General features: G+C 42.2%; 1 protein-coding gene and 1 long non-coding RNA gene across 2 annotated transcripts in view; one reads left to right on the forward strand and one right to left on the reverse strand.

Annotated features, from left to right (window-relative positions):
- nr4a1 (nuclear receptor subfamily 4 group A member 1) overlaps positions 1-3,455 on the reverse strand; it is a 42,904-nt gene extending 39,449 nt beyond the window's left edge. The window contains exon 1 of the mRNA XM_008103977.3: positions 3,324-3,455. The gene's annotated coding sequence lies outside the window, so the exon portion shown is untranslated. The remainder of the gene's footprint in view (positions 1-3,323) is intronic.
- A 29-nt stretch (positions 3,456-3,484) lies between these two features.
- On the forward strand, positions 3,485-9,294 carry LOC107982398 (uncharacterized). Its single transcript, XR_001729920.2, has 2 exons — positions 3,485-3,810; positions 8,645-9,294. It is a non-coding gene; the product is annotated as an uncharacterized LOC107982398 (long non-coding RNA).
- The last annotated feature ends 8,237 nt before the right edge of the window (positions 9,295-17,531 follow it).

A 17,531-nucleotide genomic window follows, 5' to 3' on the forward strand; every position in this document is an offset into this window, starting at 1 on the left:
GGAAGGGACAATGTTAATACTGATGTAATTGTTATTGTCAGTACATTACATATATAAATTCACTCTGGTCTTAATGCCAACTTCCAACTTCTGACCATGTGCACTGTATGCACGTGTGGGTGCATATATACAGGTGTGTGTGTGTGTGTGTGTATCACACTCAAAGTTCTAGATCAGAGGTTCTCAATCTGTGGGTCCGCAGGTGTTTTGGCCCACAACTCGCAGAAATCCCAGCCAGTTGTTAGGATTTCTGGGAGTTGAAGGCCAAAACATCTGGGGACCCCAGGTTGAGAACCACTGATCTAGATCTTAGGAGAGCAACTGTGGAAGGGATAGAAGCCATATGGTTACTCTAGTCCCAACATGACTGAAAATGATACACCATTCGTGGTTCTGAAAATCAGTCCAAATCCAGAGGATTCCTAAGGGGTTAGTAGTAAGGGCAATGATTTTTTTGTGGTGATCTGGTTTGTTTTTTTGGCTGGAAAAGATCGAAATTTGGAAGTCTTCATAGGGTATCATTTGACCCACTGCTTGCAGTTTTTCTCCCATCTTTGGTTCAATTAATATTCTGAAAATCTGAGGAGGCATGTCATGGTGCTGTGTGAAATCTGTCAACCACAACACTTGTTTTAGGTGCAGCAGAGGCACACAGCTACCACCTTTGGAAAACATCCAGACATGGGCCAATTTTTACCTGATGCCAAGGCAGGAATAAGGAACATGACCAGCTGTACTTGAAAATCTCCATTTGTGCACAAGAGTGGGAGGCAAAACATTTTCAACCCTTCTGACTGGAAACTCTTCCAATACACACACACACAGTATTTGCAAAAGTTGAAACATCTTGGGCTTTGCAAATTCCAGGCAGAAAGGGATAACCACCACCTAGAACGGAGGAGTTGTTTAAAGCTACAGACAATGCGGTTGCTGTTGCCCGCTTTTGGTCCAAAACTATTTAGTTGCTTGTGATTTCTTTTCTATTCTATTTTATTTCCATTATTTGAAATGTATTTGCTGTACCAATGACACGAAATAAATAAACCACCTAGAAGTGGCCCAATGTCTCTAAAGGGCAGTGGTTCTCAACTTGTAGGTCCCCAGGTGTTTTGGCCTTCAACTCCCAGAAATCCTAACAGCTGGTAAACTGACTGGGATTTCTGAGAGTTGTAGGCCAAAACACCCGGGACCCACAGGTTGAGAACCACTGGTATAGGGGAATGCACCTCTCTTCGCCTAGTTGAGAGAGAGCAACTCCCAAGCAACACAGATCCTAGCCCCGCATGTTTGCTCAATAGACAAGCCAACAGAACCTAGTAAAGGAGGGGATACTATGTGCATCCCCAAATCTCACCATTTACCTTTGTTTCTGCTCCCACTTGGGGAAGGTCTAGGAAGGATGATAAGCAGCTTATCCCCCCAAAATGTATACACCTTTTAACCACTAATAGTACAAGCTACACTGATTACTTCCAAGGCAAAGTCAATACATCTCTATTGAACAATGAATGCTATAGTAATGATTTCATCATGGGTACAGAATCTAACATATTATAATTGTATGTGAGGCGTTCAGATTATTTTCCCTGCGAAGCCATGCACTGCTCATCTTGTCGAAGGATAGAGTGGCAGACCCCCCCCCCCCCCTTTAAAGTTTCTCTGGTCATTCTGCGACACCTTTCTATTTGTGGGATCTTTAATTCCATCATGGATGAATGATTTTTTTTAAATGCAACCCCTACCCAAATAATCCAGAATTATAGTCTATTATGGATGTATAGATTTGGGGGAGGGTTGTTTTAAAAATTCAGAATATCCATATACAGTAGAGTCTCACTTATCCAACATAAACGGGCCGGCAGAATGTTGGATAAGCGAATATGTTGGATAATAAGGAGGGATTAAGGAAAAGCCTATTAAACAACAAATTAGGTTATGATTTTACAAATTAAGCACCAAAAAAATCATGTTATACAACAAATTTGACAGAAAAAGTAGTTCAATACGCAGTAATGCTATGTAGTAATTACTGTATTTACGAATTTAGCACCAAAATATCATGATGTATAGAAAACATTGATTTCAAAAATGTGTTGGATAATCCAGAACGTTGGATAAGTGAGATTCTACTGTACATTGTTAAGGATCTATATAGGTTTTGGAAAAAACAATGCTAATTCCTCAAGGCAGGAAGCAGCCAGGCTTTGAATCTGAAAAGCTATTCAATGCTAATCAAGATGGCTAATTGCAACATTCATACCTGCTTCAGGCAGACAAGAGTTATTTCTCCCACCCTGGACATCATTTCACAGATATATAACCCTCACTTGCCTAGTTTCCAACAGACCTCACAACCTCTGAGGATGTCTGCCATAGATGTGGGTGAAACATCAGGAGAACATGGCCATACAGCCCAGAAAACTCACGGCAACCCAGCTTTCCATTCTTCTAACAATATGTCTAGACTTATCCCTCAACTGTGATCCTTGCCTGCCTAGAGAAGTAGCTGTGGATCCAGGCGGGAGGCAGTCTGGGTTGGATAATACAGAACATTGGCTGAGCAAAGGTTGGATAAGCAAGACTCTACTGTATAGTGTGTTCCAAGTGTTTACATTTTTTGGAAAAAAATATAAAAATAAATCCCAGAATTATAAACTGTTGAGAGTGTATGCATTTGGGGGAAGACTCCTTGTAGCTCAGAGGAAAGAAGTGTAAATAGACAGGAGAGTTTTTCCTCGGAAATGGCTGGGGGGGGGGGGGGGGGGATAGGAAATTGAATAGAAACTCATGCCTCTAAGTCCCAAAAAGAGTAAGGCTTGCATGTACAGTGTGGATTTAATCCAAACTGACAGCAGTTGAACTGCCATGGCTCAATACTATACAGTCCTGGAATTTATAGTTTCCCGAGGTCTTTAAACGTATCTGTCAAAGAGAAACTGCCTTCAAGTCCCATAAAGTAAGATTGAATGCAGCCTGACAGCACTTGAAGTGCCATGGCACAATACTATACAGTCTTGGGATTTATAGTTTCCCAAGGTCTTTATCCTTCTCTGCTAAAGAGAAACACTGGCTTCAAGTCCCAAAGGGTAAGGCTTGCATCTACATGTAGACTGAATCCAGCCTGACAGCACTTGAAGTGCCATGGCTCAATGCTATATAGTCTTGGGACTTGTAGTTTCCCAAGACTATATTCTCTGCCAACGAGTATTGGTGCCTCCATAAGTTAACCACTCTCAGGACTCCATATCGCTGAGTGGTGGGTGTCAAACTGCATTAATTCCTTGGAAGGTTAGGCAGTCAAAACCGGGGGGCGTTGCGCTCACCTGCTGGGCGCTGGAGGAGCTCGGTCTCTGCCTGGGCGCCATCGGGGTGGGACCCACGCGTCCCCGGCCTCTCTCCGTGGAAATCCTCCGCGGCTGCTACCTCAGCGCTCTTTGCAAGCGCGCGCTCCTCGCCGGCCGCTTTAGTGGTTGCTTTCCCTCAAGCCCCGCCCCTTTCTCCCGGGCCCGGCCAGGAGCTTCCATGACGTCAACGCCGGGCTCCATTGACGTCGTCGGAATCCCAGCCATCAATGGGGGCTAAAAATAGGCGCGGAATCAGCGCCCGGCGGCTTGCGCGAGGCTCTCCGCCCCCGCCTCCCTCCAGATCCAGATCCAGATCCAGAGAGAGCCGGGCGAGCCTATTTCGGGCTTGTGGCGAGCGGAAGTCGAGGCCTCGCCCCCTCCCGCCAAATTGTGGAGGCGAGGGAAGGGGCGCCTTTAAGAGGAACCTAACTCCCCCCTCCCTCTCTCTTATCGCCCATCACAAAAGGTAAGTGCAATAGGAAGTGCCTTCCATCCCTCCGCGCCGCATTCGAAGCTAGTGGGTGCATCTACATGGTGGAATGAATGCAGTTTGACCCCCCTTTTGTGTTATCGAAGGCCTTCGTGGCTGTGAGTTGCTGTGAGTTTTCCGGGCTGTATGGCCATGTTCCAGAAGCACTCTCTCCTGACATTTCGCCCGCATCTATGGCAGGCATCCTCAGAGGTTGTGAAGTCTGTTGGAAACTAGCAAGTGGGGTCTATATCTATGTGGACTGTCCAGGGTAGGAGAAAGAACTTTTGTCTGCCTGAAATGCTGCAGTTAATCACCTTGATTAGCATTGACTGGCCTTTCAGCTTCAAGGTCTGCCTGCTTCCTGCTTGTGGGAATCTTTTATTAGGTGTAAGCAACCAGATCTTGAAGCTGAAAGGCTATTCAGTGCTAATCATAGAATTGGAAGAGACCTCATGGGCCATCCAGTCCAACCCCATTCTGCCAAGAAGCAGGAAGTCGCATTCAAAGCACCCCCGACAGACTCTGTTTAAAAGTCTCCAAAGAAGGAGCCTCCACCACACTGCAAGGCAGTGAGTTCCACTGTTGAACAGCTCTCACAGTGATCAAGCTGATCAATTACAACATTCACACCTGCCCCAAATAGACAAGGGTTCTTTCTTCCACCCAGGACATTATTGCACAGATATATAAGCCCCACTTGCCTAGTTTCCAACAGACCTCACAAACAGGGGAATTCCAGACAGGAAACAACCAGGGCCAGCAAACACCTCCCAACAAAGGATTATCCAAGGCAGGAATCAGCCAGGCTTTGAAGCAACAAGGCTTTTCAATGCTAATCAAGGTGATTCATTGCAACAGTCATACTTGCCTTCAACAGACAAAAGTTCTTTCTCCCAACCTGGACTTTCCACAGATATATAAACCCCACTTGACTAGTTTCCAACATCCTCATTACCTCTGAGGATGCCTGCCATAGATGCAGGTGAAACGTCAGGAAAAATGCTTATGGAACGTGGCCATACAGCCCGGAAAACTGACAGCAACACACTGACCCCTTTTTAATTGCCTAGGTGCTATGGACTGCTAGGATTTGAGGAGATGGCAGCACTCTTTTCAAACTACAATTCCAGGATTCAATATACTGAGCCTTTGCAAGTTAAAGTGGTGTCAAACTGCATTCATTCTACACTGTAGATGCACCCAGGTGTATACTGTACTTGCCTCCAATTGTCCTATGAGCTTTGATAGTTTCTTGGGAAAGGAATATTCAGAAGTGGTTTCTTTCTCTCTCAGGGCCCTTCCAGAGAGACTATATCCCAAGATCTGATCCCAGGTTTTCTGCTTTAAACTGGATTACACGAGTCCGCACTGCCAGATAATCTGGGATAAAAGAAAACCTGGGATCAGATCCTGGGATATGGGGCCTGTCTGGAAGGGACCTTAGCCTCAGAGGAAGACAAGGGCAAATGTCCTCTAAACAGAAGGCTTTCATGGCTGGAATCACTGGGCTGCTGTGAGCTTTCTGGGCTGCATAGCCATGTTCCAAAAGCATTCTCTCCTGACTTTTCACGCACATTTATGACAGGCATCCTCAGAGGTTGTGAGATCTGATGGAAATTAGGCAAGTGGGGTTTAAATATCTGTGGAAGGTCCAGGGTGGGAGAAAGAACTCTTGGCTGCCTGAGGCAAGTGTGAATGTTACAGTTGGCCAGCTTGATTAGCATTGAATAGTCTTGCAGCTTCAAAGCCTGGCTGCTTCCTGCCTGGGGGAATCCTTTTTTGGGAAGACTACAACCTCTGTTGATGCCTGCCATAGGTGTGGGCGAAACGCCAGCAGAGAATGCTTCTGGAATGTGGCCATACAGCCTGGAAAACTCACAGCAACCCATTTCCTCTGAACAGATATTGCAAAGAAACCCATATGATGATGATGATGATAATTTTATTTCGTATCCACCTCTTCTTGTGACTCGAGATAGGTTACAGCATAATTAAAACATGCACACATTGTATAAAATATATAAATACACATATTAAGATGTTTCTATAAAAATACATATTCAGATGTATAAAAGATACATATTAAAATTAATTTCTATAAAAGATATATATTAAAATGCATTTCTATAAAATACATATTAAAATACACAGAACAGAGAATAATATGATGAGGTCACCATAGCTCGAAAATGACTGGAAAGCACGCATCATCATCAAGAACAACCCCTATAGCACACACACCCCAAAAGCACATGGCTACAAGCCTCAAACCCCCTGTTTGGGAGTCAGTGGCAGTCAGTGCTGTGAGGCTTACCTCTGAGTACAGGAGATGCAGAATGAAAAGTACTTTTAATGCAGACAGGAAATACAGTCTGATTTGTATTTAATCTTAACTGGGCTTCCTTCCAAAAAACTGCTTATAATGTTTACCGTTAAGCTCTGGTGCACTTAAGACGTACAGGCAACACTGCTACTGCTATTCTACTTCTCTGTAAAGGTACTGGGATTGTGTTGTGAGGCTGCTGTTTTGGATGCCATTAAAATCAATCTAGTATTCCACTCCCCTAGTGCATCTACACTGTAGAATTAATGCAGCGTGACACCACTTTGCCATGACTACATGAGTTATAGTTTGACAACTTCTTTAGCCTTCACTGCCAAAGAGTGCCGTTAATTTACCAAACCACAGATCCCAAGATGCCATGGCATTGAGCCATAGCAGTTCAAGTGGTGTCAAACTGCATTAATTCCACAGTGTGGATACAACCTTAGTAAACAGAGGTAAGAGCAACTGGTTGAATGGGGAAAAATATGAGCAGGACTGCCACCTATGCTTTCAAATGTACTTTAGTGACTGTTGGGAAAGAGAGATTATTCTCTTATATGTTTTTCTTACCAAGTGTGGGCCCAGCCAAGAGGAGAAGGACTGGTGGCCGCCTTCCAAGATCACGAGATTTGTATTTTGCACTAATCTCTCAAATCCAGGCTTGTTCCAAACGTCTGCACAGTTTAACAAAGATTGCATGTTTGCACGTGAAGCTTAAAGTGAGTCAAATCCCATTGTAATGCGAATGTTAAAGCTATGTGGGCCAACATAGTGCCCCCCCTTTCCTGACCATCAAAAGGGATCACACAACTGCTCACATAAAGATGGGAGATGTGTCTTGTACGTACCTTCCAGTGGATGCTAGTTTAAAAGTAGGTCCTTGCAATGGCATTGCAGTCATCCCTCCACATTTGCCATTTATGACTTTTGCAGATGTGATTATTCTCATTTGATGGCAAACATTATCTCTAAGATTCTTAAGTGTTCCAATGTGACTCTATAGTCAATTTCCTCCAGTCATGCTGGACAGTTTAGAGATTTCTAAATATAATATCTCTCTAGAAATTTCTAGGTCCTCCAATGCAATTGCTTATGCAACTTCCAGTGGAAATTATAATAATAATAATAAAACTTTATTTATACCCCGCCACCATCTCCCCAACGGGGACTCGGGGCGGCTAACATGGGGCCACGCCCAGAGCAATACAATATAATAACATATAAAAACAACATATCACAACACAATTAAAAGCAATACAATAGATGATAATAGACATTACATCAAAAAATAAAAAACAAAACAAAAAAAACAGTTAAACAAGGGCAGGCCGCATGGACACAAGGATAAAACTCGGAGTGAGAGGGACAGAGGCCATAGTTGTGCTGCAAGATCTAGAATTTCCTAGAGTGTTGTCTCCTATAGCAGTGATTCTCAACCTATGGGTCCCCAGATGTTTTGGCCTTCAACTCCCAGAGATCCTAATAGCTGGTAAACTGTCTGGGATTTCTGGGAGTTGTAGGCCAAAACACTTGGGGACTCACAGGTTGAGAACCATTGTCCTATAATGTGTTATCCCCAAAATAACAATAGCAATTTCTTTATTCATGTTTTTTCACTTTCACAAGCACCCCGTGCATCTTACCCCAGTGAACATGGAGAGGTGACTATACTATATTTCTTTTGACAAGGAGAGAAAATCAAGCATTAGCTGTCCCTCTGAGAAACATAAACTTGCTTAGTTTATCCAATATACCTCACAACCTCTGAGGATGCCTGCCATAGATGTGGGTGAAATGTCAGGAGAGAATACTTCTGGAACATGGCCATACAGGCCAGAAAACATAGAACAGCCCTGTGATCCTGGCCATGAAAGCCTTCGACAACACATTGAACATCTCAGGCAGAGTTGTAGAAAGTAGAGCTATGTTACATTTCTTGTGAATTCCAGACAAGACCAGTTAACACCTCTTAACAAGGATTCCCCCAGGCAGGAATCAGCCAGGCTTTGAAGCTGCAAGACAATTCAATGCTAATCAAGCTGGCCACTTGCAACATTCACACTTGCCTCCGAAAAGAGCTCTTTCTCTCACCCTGGACATTCCACAGATAGTTTCCAACAGACCTCACAACCTCTGAAGATGCCTGCCATAGATGTGGGAATAACATCAGGAGAGAATGCTTCTGGAACATGGCCATACAGCCCGGAAAACTCACAGCAACCCAGGGAAAAATTCTGTTTTTTCCCTAGTTAAAAGGGAGTTTTATATTAATATTATAAAGGATACTTATTGAATGAGGCTTCTTAGTAAACCTTGTGGTGTCTTGAGACATTTTGCAGCCTCAGGTTTTAATCCACCCTTGTCCTCAAAATTCAATGTACAAAATATCATACTCTAGTGTGTGTTAAATCATTCTTTGCGCATGCCATGTACATAAGAGGATGAAAACCAGAGGTTGTTTTTGCACATAATGTTTAGGTTATGCATCTTATGTTTCTTCAGAGAAGATCCCAACTCTGCCTGAGACCCAAGAGACCAGATGCCAGCCAGAATAGGTGATACTAAGCTAGGGGCAAACAATTTGCCTTGATACAAGGCAACATCCTGCTTGCTTGCATTGGTACGATCAAGCACTTAAGATGCTCAAAAGATGTTTGCGTTTGACGTCTCGGAAAAAGATGGAGAGGTAATGCCTTCACCCTGTGTGGCTCTGCGGCTGTTGTACTGGCTGGAGATAAGCTCTAAGCGGCAAGTTATCTTCCCAGATCGAAGGAAGGTCCAAGGGATTACCTGAGAGGACTCCTTTACCCAGCAGTTGTTGTGGAAACAAGAAACAAAACAAAACAGGTTAGTGAGCAGGGAATCCATCATGGCCTCCTGTCGTCATTTGCCTGGAGAGCTGCTAAGCAGCTCTTTAATGGACCCTGGACCCAGCATCTTTTCTTTCCCTTTCTTATTTGCTAAGACTTTACGTACTAACACTTGGAAGGAATCTCAAGCTGAATTGTGCCTGTGCCTCAATAAACAACTATCTTTTTTTAATTTTGAACTTTCCTGTCTCGTTGACAAATAGAAGTTCAACTAGAATTGCAAGTGACAAAGTATAAGCTGGAAGCAGTAAAGCTTGTAATGAATAAAAAGGTTCGCATCAATGATGTCTCAAAGATGTATTTATTTATTAAATCAAATTGAATTGATTTGAAATTAGGTAAAGGTAAAGGGTTCTCTTTGACATTAAGTATAGTTGTGTCAGACTCTGGAGGTTGGTGTTCATCTCCATTTCTAAGCCAAGGAACCGGCGTTGTCCGTAGACACCTTCAAGGTCATGTGGCCAGCATGCCTGCATGGAGCCCGCCAGAGCGGTACCTATTGATCTACTCACATTTGCATGTTTTCGAACTGCTAGGTTGGGAGAAGCTGGGGCTAACAGCGAGAGCTCCCCCGCTCCCTGGATTTGTACTGCCAAACTTTCGGTCAGCAAGATCAGCAGCTCAGTGGTTAACCCTCTGCACCACCAGGGGCTCCAATTTGGACTTAACCCATGTTTAATTACAAGATGTGAGAAATTGTGCATTTTTGTTTTCTTAATAAGAGACACTGGATTGGATAAAATTTAAAAACACTGATATCACTAGCTACTGTTTGCCAGGGACTTCAATGTTAGATCATGTTAAGCTTCTTCAATATTGCCATATAATCCAGATTATCAAATCAGATAATCCGTATTATCTGACATGAACTGGGGGTATTATTAACTTGATCTATAGCCTGCCCCATAATTGGAGCTCAGATTTATTTAGGAATTGTGTTTGACACAGTGGAAAGTGTACAGTATATTGAAATGTACGTGAGGAGTTATGCATGAATCTATGTGAGCTTTCCAGGGGATGAAGCAGTCCTAGAGTGTTGACTGAGAGTGATCCAGCTGCATCTGTAACGGCTAAGGTTTCTCACTGAAGACTTGGATCATACTGAACACATGACTATTCCCTTGTTCATTTGCAGTCTTCTAAGGCTGGATGTCTACACTACCATATAATCCAATTTCAGAATGCAGATTAACTACATTGAAATTGATTATTTGAGTATACACTGCCATATAATCCAGTTCAATGCGGTTAATCTGCATTCCTTTTTTATCGTATCAGAAGTGATTTGAGAACATACTGCAAGTTGCTACTGGTGTGAGAGAATTGCCTGTCTACAGAGATGTTGTCCAGGGGATGCTTGGATGTGTTATCATCCTGCTGGGAGGCTTCTCTCATGTCCCCGAAAGCTAGAGCTGACAGACTAAGCTCACCCCATCTCACGGATACAAACTGTCAACCTTCAGGTCAGCAACCTAACCTTCAGGTCAGCAGTTCAGCCAGCACAAGGGTTTGACCCATTGAGCCACAGCGGCTCCATCTGCATTCTGAAACTGGATTATACGGCACTGTAAATCCATTTGAAGATTGCTTGAGAGACAGTGTCACAAACAAGATACTAGAACAGGGGTCCTCAAACTTTTAAAGCAGAGGGCCGGTCCACAATCCTTCAGACTGTGGAGGGGCCGAATTATCATTTGGAGAAAAAAAACGAACAAATTCCTATGCACACTGCACATGTCTTATTTATAATGCAAAACAACAACAACAATGGTACAATACAATATTTAAAAATGAAAACAATTGTAACCAACATAAACCTATCAGGATTTCAATGGGAAGTGTGGGCCTGTTTCTGGCCAATGAGATAGTCAAGTGAATTAGGATTGTTGTTGTGTGCCTTCAAGTTATTTCAGACTTTGGGTGAGACTAAGTCTAAAATTATTTATTTATTTATTTACTACATTTATTTATTACATTTATATCCCGCCCTTCTCACCCTGAAGGGGACTCAGAGCAGCTGTATGCACATACAATACATTATATTATTAGCATAGCACAATATTAGCATTATATATTACTATATTGAACTATACCACTATACTGTAATATTATATGTAATATATATCATATAATTAATATTATTATATGGTATTATTAGTATTATATTGTATAACATTATATTATTATCAATATTATATGTATATACAATATATTATATTCTTTAAAATGAAATTAAAATATTATATTATAAAACTGAGGGCGGGGGCCAGGTAAATGACCTTGGAGGGCCGCATTCGGCCCCCGGGCCTTAGTTTGGGGACCCCTGTACTAGAATATGGCCGAATGAAGCAAAGAAGTGAAGTAAGAAGTGGGGAAAGGGTTGCTCCCTTCTGAGCAGGGATGGATAACCATGTATGTACAATAGCTGGTTGTGTCTGAAGTGGAACTTGACCATGGACACAAAAGAAGGAAGAAATCTGAGGTGGAATTTGAAACTGAAAGGTACAAATTCTGTCTTGCGGGAAGGTAGCAAATGAGCTGGAATGAGAAGCCAAGGTCATCACCGAAACCTGTGTGGGTGTGTAGTGGTGTTCCTCCCACTTGCCATGTGATACCAGTAGAATGGAAAGGAACAACATTATCAGCTGGTATGTTTTGTGCACTATATTTTGTAAACTATGACACTTCTCCTTCCTTTTTAAAAAATCCAAGCTGCTGCAACTGAGATTACAACTTGGCGAGAGACTTTCAACATTATTTCCTGCTCTACACTTTACCACTGAAAAATGTTGGAATTCAACCCCACACTGGCCAAGTCTGCAGTCCTCAATGAGGAGTAGTTAGATAGCTTAGAATAGGCTGAGGGAAATCCCCCCCCCCCCCGACTCCTGAATGACATTGGAATGTATCTATTTCTTTATTCCTTCCTGTTTCTGCTCTCATTCTGATTGGTTATGTAGAATGGATACTTTGCAGGTGTATGCCTTTTGTCTTTGACTTCTACTTTTGCATCTTGGTATGTGCTGTGTGTATTGAGATCTCGCTGTGCTTGTGTGACAGGAGAAATGTAGTGTCTTGGAGATTTCCCCCTCTGTTTTGAACTCTAGAGAGATGAAGTTACTTTAGCTCAGACATAGTTATTTACTATGAAGAAATGTAGTTATTTATAAACCTTTTGTAATTATAACAATTGAATTCTTCATGTTTGCCTCCTAAGCTCTACATTCTTTGTAGCCACAGGGCACTTCACGCTCTGCTTGCTGTGAATCAAATGCTTAACTATGAGCATCCTGTTTTTGTATTTTGGATGCTCTGCTGTTTTGGGGGGTTTTCCTAGTGAGAAAATCCTAACAAAAATTGTGCATAAGGAAAGATATTTTACCACATTAAGCAATGCATGGGGTGCATGTCCATACCTTTTCCACAGGAAGGGCAAAAGTAGGGAGGGTGCAAGCTGCCTTCTATGTAGAAATACAGTAGAGCCTCACTTATCCAACGTAAATGGGTCGGCAGAACGTTGGATAAGCTTATATGTTGGATAATAAGGAGAGATTAAGGAAAAGCATATTAAACATCAAATTAGGTTATGATTTTACAAATTAAGCACCAAAACATCATGTTGTACAACACATTTGACAGAAAAAGTAGTTCAATACACAATAATGCTATGTAGTAATTATGTATTTACGAATTTAGCACCAAAATATCACGATGTATTGAAAACATTGACTACAAAAATGTGTTGAATAATCCAGAATGTTGGATAAGCGAGTGCTGGATAAGTGAGACTCTACTGTAAGGAGAAAAAGTTAAGAGGCCCGTCTTCCACTTGTAGTGGCCGTCCTTTCTAGACTGAAATCTCGGCAGCTACATTTTGGTTCCAGTTTCCCAAAATGAATAACATCATTTTACATGGTCCAGCTAAAGTTAGCATCAAGATGGCTTGACTACTGAACTGAAGTAGAAGTAACTGGTTTCAAACAACCTTTAGGATACCTGTAGCTCAACGGGTTAAACCCTTGTGCCGGTAGGACTGCTGACCAACAGGTCGGCAGTTCAAATCCGGGGAGAGTGGGTTAGCTTCCTGTGTCAGCTCCAGCTCCCCATGCAGGGACATGAGAGAAGACTCCCACAAGATGGTAAAACATCAACAACATCTGAGTTGCAGACAGCCAATTCTCTCACACCAGAAGCGATTTGCAGTTTCTCAAGTCGCTCCTGACACGAAAAGAAAAACCTGCAGCTAATTTCTTTTTTGAGTAATGAAATTTACTCCAACCTTGAGTACCTTATGACCTTTTGGAGTTCAGTTGTAACTTTTTCATTTATTAAATGGGCACATGTCCAACTTTAAATGTAAAAGTTATTTTAATATATTATTCTCTGTGTAGGTCCTAAGTGCACATGTTAAATTTATTTATTTATTTATTTCAATTATTTATACCCCACCCTTCTCACCCAAGGGGACTCAAGGTGGCTTACAAGTGGCAATTGATGCCGTTACACCATTATACAATGAACTAAAACATTAAAACAGTTAAAACAATCATAAAATACAATATACAAAGTTTAAAACAATGCAAAGTGCTTATGCCATTCATCCACCAGACCTTATACAAGAGCCGTAATTCAGACCGCGTCGAAGCCAACACATGCTTATTCTTCAAAAATATTCTTTAAAAATGTTGAAAATGAGCCATGTCACCTAGAAAATGACTGCTGACTTTATGAATCCTGTTGCTCTTTGCTGGGGCACCTTTGAAGCACCCCCATTCATCCTAGCTGCTTGCCGCTTTCAAAGCCTTCCTCCTTTCTCATACTTTGGGTAATATTTGTGTCAGTGTTACCCATTTCTGGTATCCCATTTCCCCACTCGCCTCTGCTATCTTCTTTTTAGTGGCTATGTGTGTCATGGTTTTGACACCTTCCATCTGGTTCTTTACACTGTTGTGTCTGTTTGTGAATGGAACTTTCTCTCTCTCCCATGTCCACTACTTTGTTATCTCTCTTTTATCTGTGTATCTTTTATCTCTTTTACTCCCACTCTGTGGTTTCCTTCCTTTCTTCCTATACAAGGCGGCATGACATGGGCTCCACCGTCTTCCTCCTCTTTCTATCCTTTGCTGCTCTCAGCTGCCTGCCATGGAGTGAAAAACCAATGAGGATAATGGAGACAAGAGAAAAATGGGGGCAAGAGGCAAAGTAGCTCTCTATTGCTTCCATAGAAGGTGCCCTTGAAGGATTGTAACTTCATTTTTCCTTTTGATGGGAAAGACATTTGAAATTTCTGGTTAAAAATACATGTATGTGTTGTGTCAAAGAAAAATGCAGTTCATATAATTCCGGACTTAAACTTTTCCACTCCCTTTTTGGCCTGATATTTTTTTTTACATGACCTCGGGTATGGAGGTATATAAAATCAGTAGAGAAATCAAGCATTTACTGATAACAAATCAGCATTTGCAAGGCTTGCTAAACAGGCTGATTTTTCTTGTTTATGAAGTACAGCTGAAGCATTTTCTGCAGAGTCCACTGGAAATGCAGCACATCAGATTTGTGTAAAAGTCCCAGACAACCACTAGGTGATCATTTGGATGGGAAAATTGGAACCTCAATATTGAGCTAAGGGGACTCCATTAGGGGCCAGGACCCACACAGTTTAAGAAACAGTGATATAATTAATATTAGTGCATGGTTTACAATACCTCTTTCTCTCTTCCTCGGGTTCATGGAAAAGAGTACTATGCTACAAGCACCTTACCCAATTGTAAAATAATAATAATAATCCCAGGTGACAGCAGGATTGAGGAGAAACAACTGGAAAAGCTGACACGATGTAAGGATTTAAAGATCGAATTGCAAAGACTATGGCACAAGCCAGTCAAGGTGGTCCCAGTGGTGATCGGCACACTGGGTGCAGTGCCTAAAGACCTTGGCCTGCACTTAAACACAATTGGCGCTGACAAAATTACCATCTGCCAGCTGCAGAAGGCCACCTTACTGGGATCTGCACGCATTATTCGCTGATACATCACACAGTCCTAGACACTTGGGGAGTGTCCAACATGTGATCCAATACAACAGCCAGCAGCGTCTGCTGTAGACTCATCTTATTGTGTTTCAGATAACAACAACAACAACAACAACAATAATAATATTACTGGTATCTGCACTCATCATCCGAAAATACATCACACAGTCCTTTTTTTTCGTGTCAGGAGCAACCAAAGTTGCTTCTGGAGTGAGAGAATTGGCCATCTGCAAGGACGTTGCCCAGGGGACGAAATCCAGCATATCTATCTTGTTTGCTGTGTCATACAATGTCATTGTATCAATAATAATAATAATAATAATAATAATAATAATAATATAAAACTTGATTTATATCTCACCCCATCTCCCCGTTAGGACTCCGGGCAGCTAACCAACATAGAAAGACAAACATTCAATGCCATCAAAGTGCATACATAAATTAATAACACATATAAAACAGTATAGCATTCAATAATATAAATAGACAATAATATAAAACAATAAAACACAACTACACATTAAACAATACAAAAAGAGTTAAAAACTATGTCCATATATATTGTTCTTAGGCCAAAGTTTAACCATTTTCCTCTCTGTGTGCTTGGGTGCATAGGAAGCTTTTGAATGGCTTTTTGAAGGTGGTCAATGGAGCCATTATGATTTCCTCCAGGAGGGATTCCCAGAGGAGGAGGGAACCACAGAGAAGGTCCCCTCTCTCACCCCTACCAGCTGGGTTTGAGATGTGAGAGGGCCTCCCCGGATGAGCACAAAGTCCGGGCATGTTCGTATGAAGAGAGGCAGTTGGCCAAGTAGTCTGGACCCAAACCATTTAGGGCTTTAATGGTAACAACCAGCACTTTAAATTTCTCCCAGTAGCAAACTAGGGAGCTGCTGTAACATGGGAGTTGTTCTCTCCCTGAATGGTGCTCCAGTCAGTAACCTGGCTGCTGACTTCTGGACCAGTTGAAGCTTCTGAGCGCTCTTTAAAGGCAGCCCCTTGTAGAGTGCATGGCAGTAGTCCAGTCGAAATGTAACTAGGGTGTGTACTACCATGGCCACATCGGCGTCTCAAGGTACGGGCGCAGCTGGCACACAAGTTTTAATTGTGCAAAGGCACTCCTGGCCACCACTGACACCTGAGGCTCCAGAGTCAGCAATGAGTCCAGGATCACCCCCAAGCTGCATGCCTGTGTCTTCAGGGGAAGTGTAACCCTGTCCAGCACAGGTTGTAACCCTATACACTGATCTGCCTTGCGACTGACCAGGAGCATCTTGTCAGGAGTTAATTTCAATCTGTTCGCCCACATCCAGTCCATTAATGGTGACAGACACCGGTTCAGGACCAGAACGGCATCCTTGATTTTTGCTGGAAAGGAATAATAGATTTGGGTGTTGTCTGCATAAATTATGGAGCCCCGGTGGCGAAGTGTGTTAAAACACTGAGCTGCTGAACTTGCAGACCGAAAGGTTGCAAGTTCAGATCCCGGGAGCGGAGTGAGCGCCTGCTGTTAGCTCCGGCTTCTGCCAACCTAGCAGTTTGAAAACATGCCAACGTGAGTAGATCAATAGGTACCGCTCCGGCGGGAAGGTAACGGCGCTCCATGCAGTCATGCCGGCAACATGACCTTGGAGGTGTCTCCAGGAAGGAATGGAGCCACTGTAGAACAGTGCCTCCCAATCCCATCCCTGCGAGATAACCCAGGAGGATATCATGGTCAATGGTACTGAAAGCTGCTGAGTGGCCCAGGAGAACCAATAGGGACACACTCCCCCTATCTAGCTCTCTTTGTACATCATCTACCAAGGCGACCAATGCCGTTTCAGTTCTGTAACCAGGTCTGAAACCAGACTGAAATGGATCCATCAAAGCAAGTCTTGCATACTCTTAAGGGGAACTGGTTAAAAGCATAATATAAAAAGGTAGAGCTATGTTTTTTGTCATTAAAAATGTGTTCTTACAGCTGGTCTTAAGCTAAATTTTGATTTTTTTTTCTTGTTAAAACAATTTGAATGGATATCATGTCCCTTCTAGAAAGTATTTTTATTTCCCCCCTTTCATTTGGTTCTGATATTTTTCTTCAAACAAGAACTTTGGTTAGCATTATACAGCTATGACTTAAAGGCATTTCTCAAAATAAACATATTGCTGTATTTTAAGATGCCGTCAATTGTAAGGCACACACTAATTTCAGTACCATCAACAGAAAAAAGCTCTATTTATATATTATATAAGAAGACTTGCTGATCTATGAAGCACTCCCATTTTCAAAGATGTTTAAATGGAGTGAGAGAGAGTGCATTTTAGAATATGAGAAATACCGTATTAGTAAGGGGAATGGATTTCTATTTTGGGGCAGAGCTTAGGTTGGTTTTAGAATATTTTAGAATGAGTGTTTCTTGTTGTTTTTGTAAGGTATTCAATTGTATATGTTTTATTGACATGTTTCTGTTAAAGAGATTTTGTGTCATGCCTTTTGAGCCTCAAA

This window comes from Anolis carolinensis, chromosome 2 (genome assembly GCF_035594765.1).
Source record: "Anolis carolinensis isolate JA03-04 chromosome 2, rAnoCar3.1.pri, whole genome shotgun sequence".
In the NCBI taxonomy this organism is placed as follows: domain Eukaryota; kingdom Metazoa; phylum Chordata; class Lepidosauria; order Squamata; family Dactyloidae; genus Anolis; species Anolis carolinensis.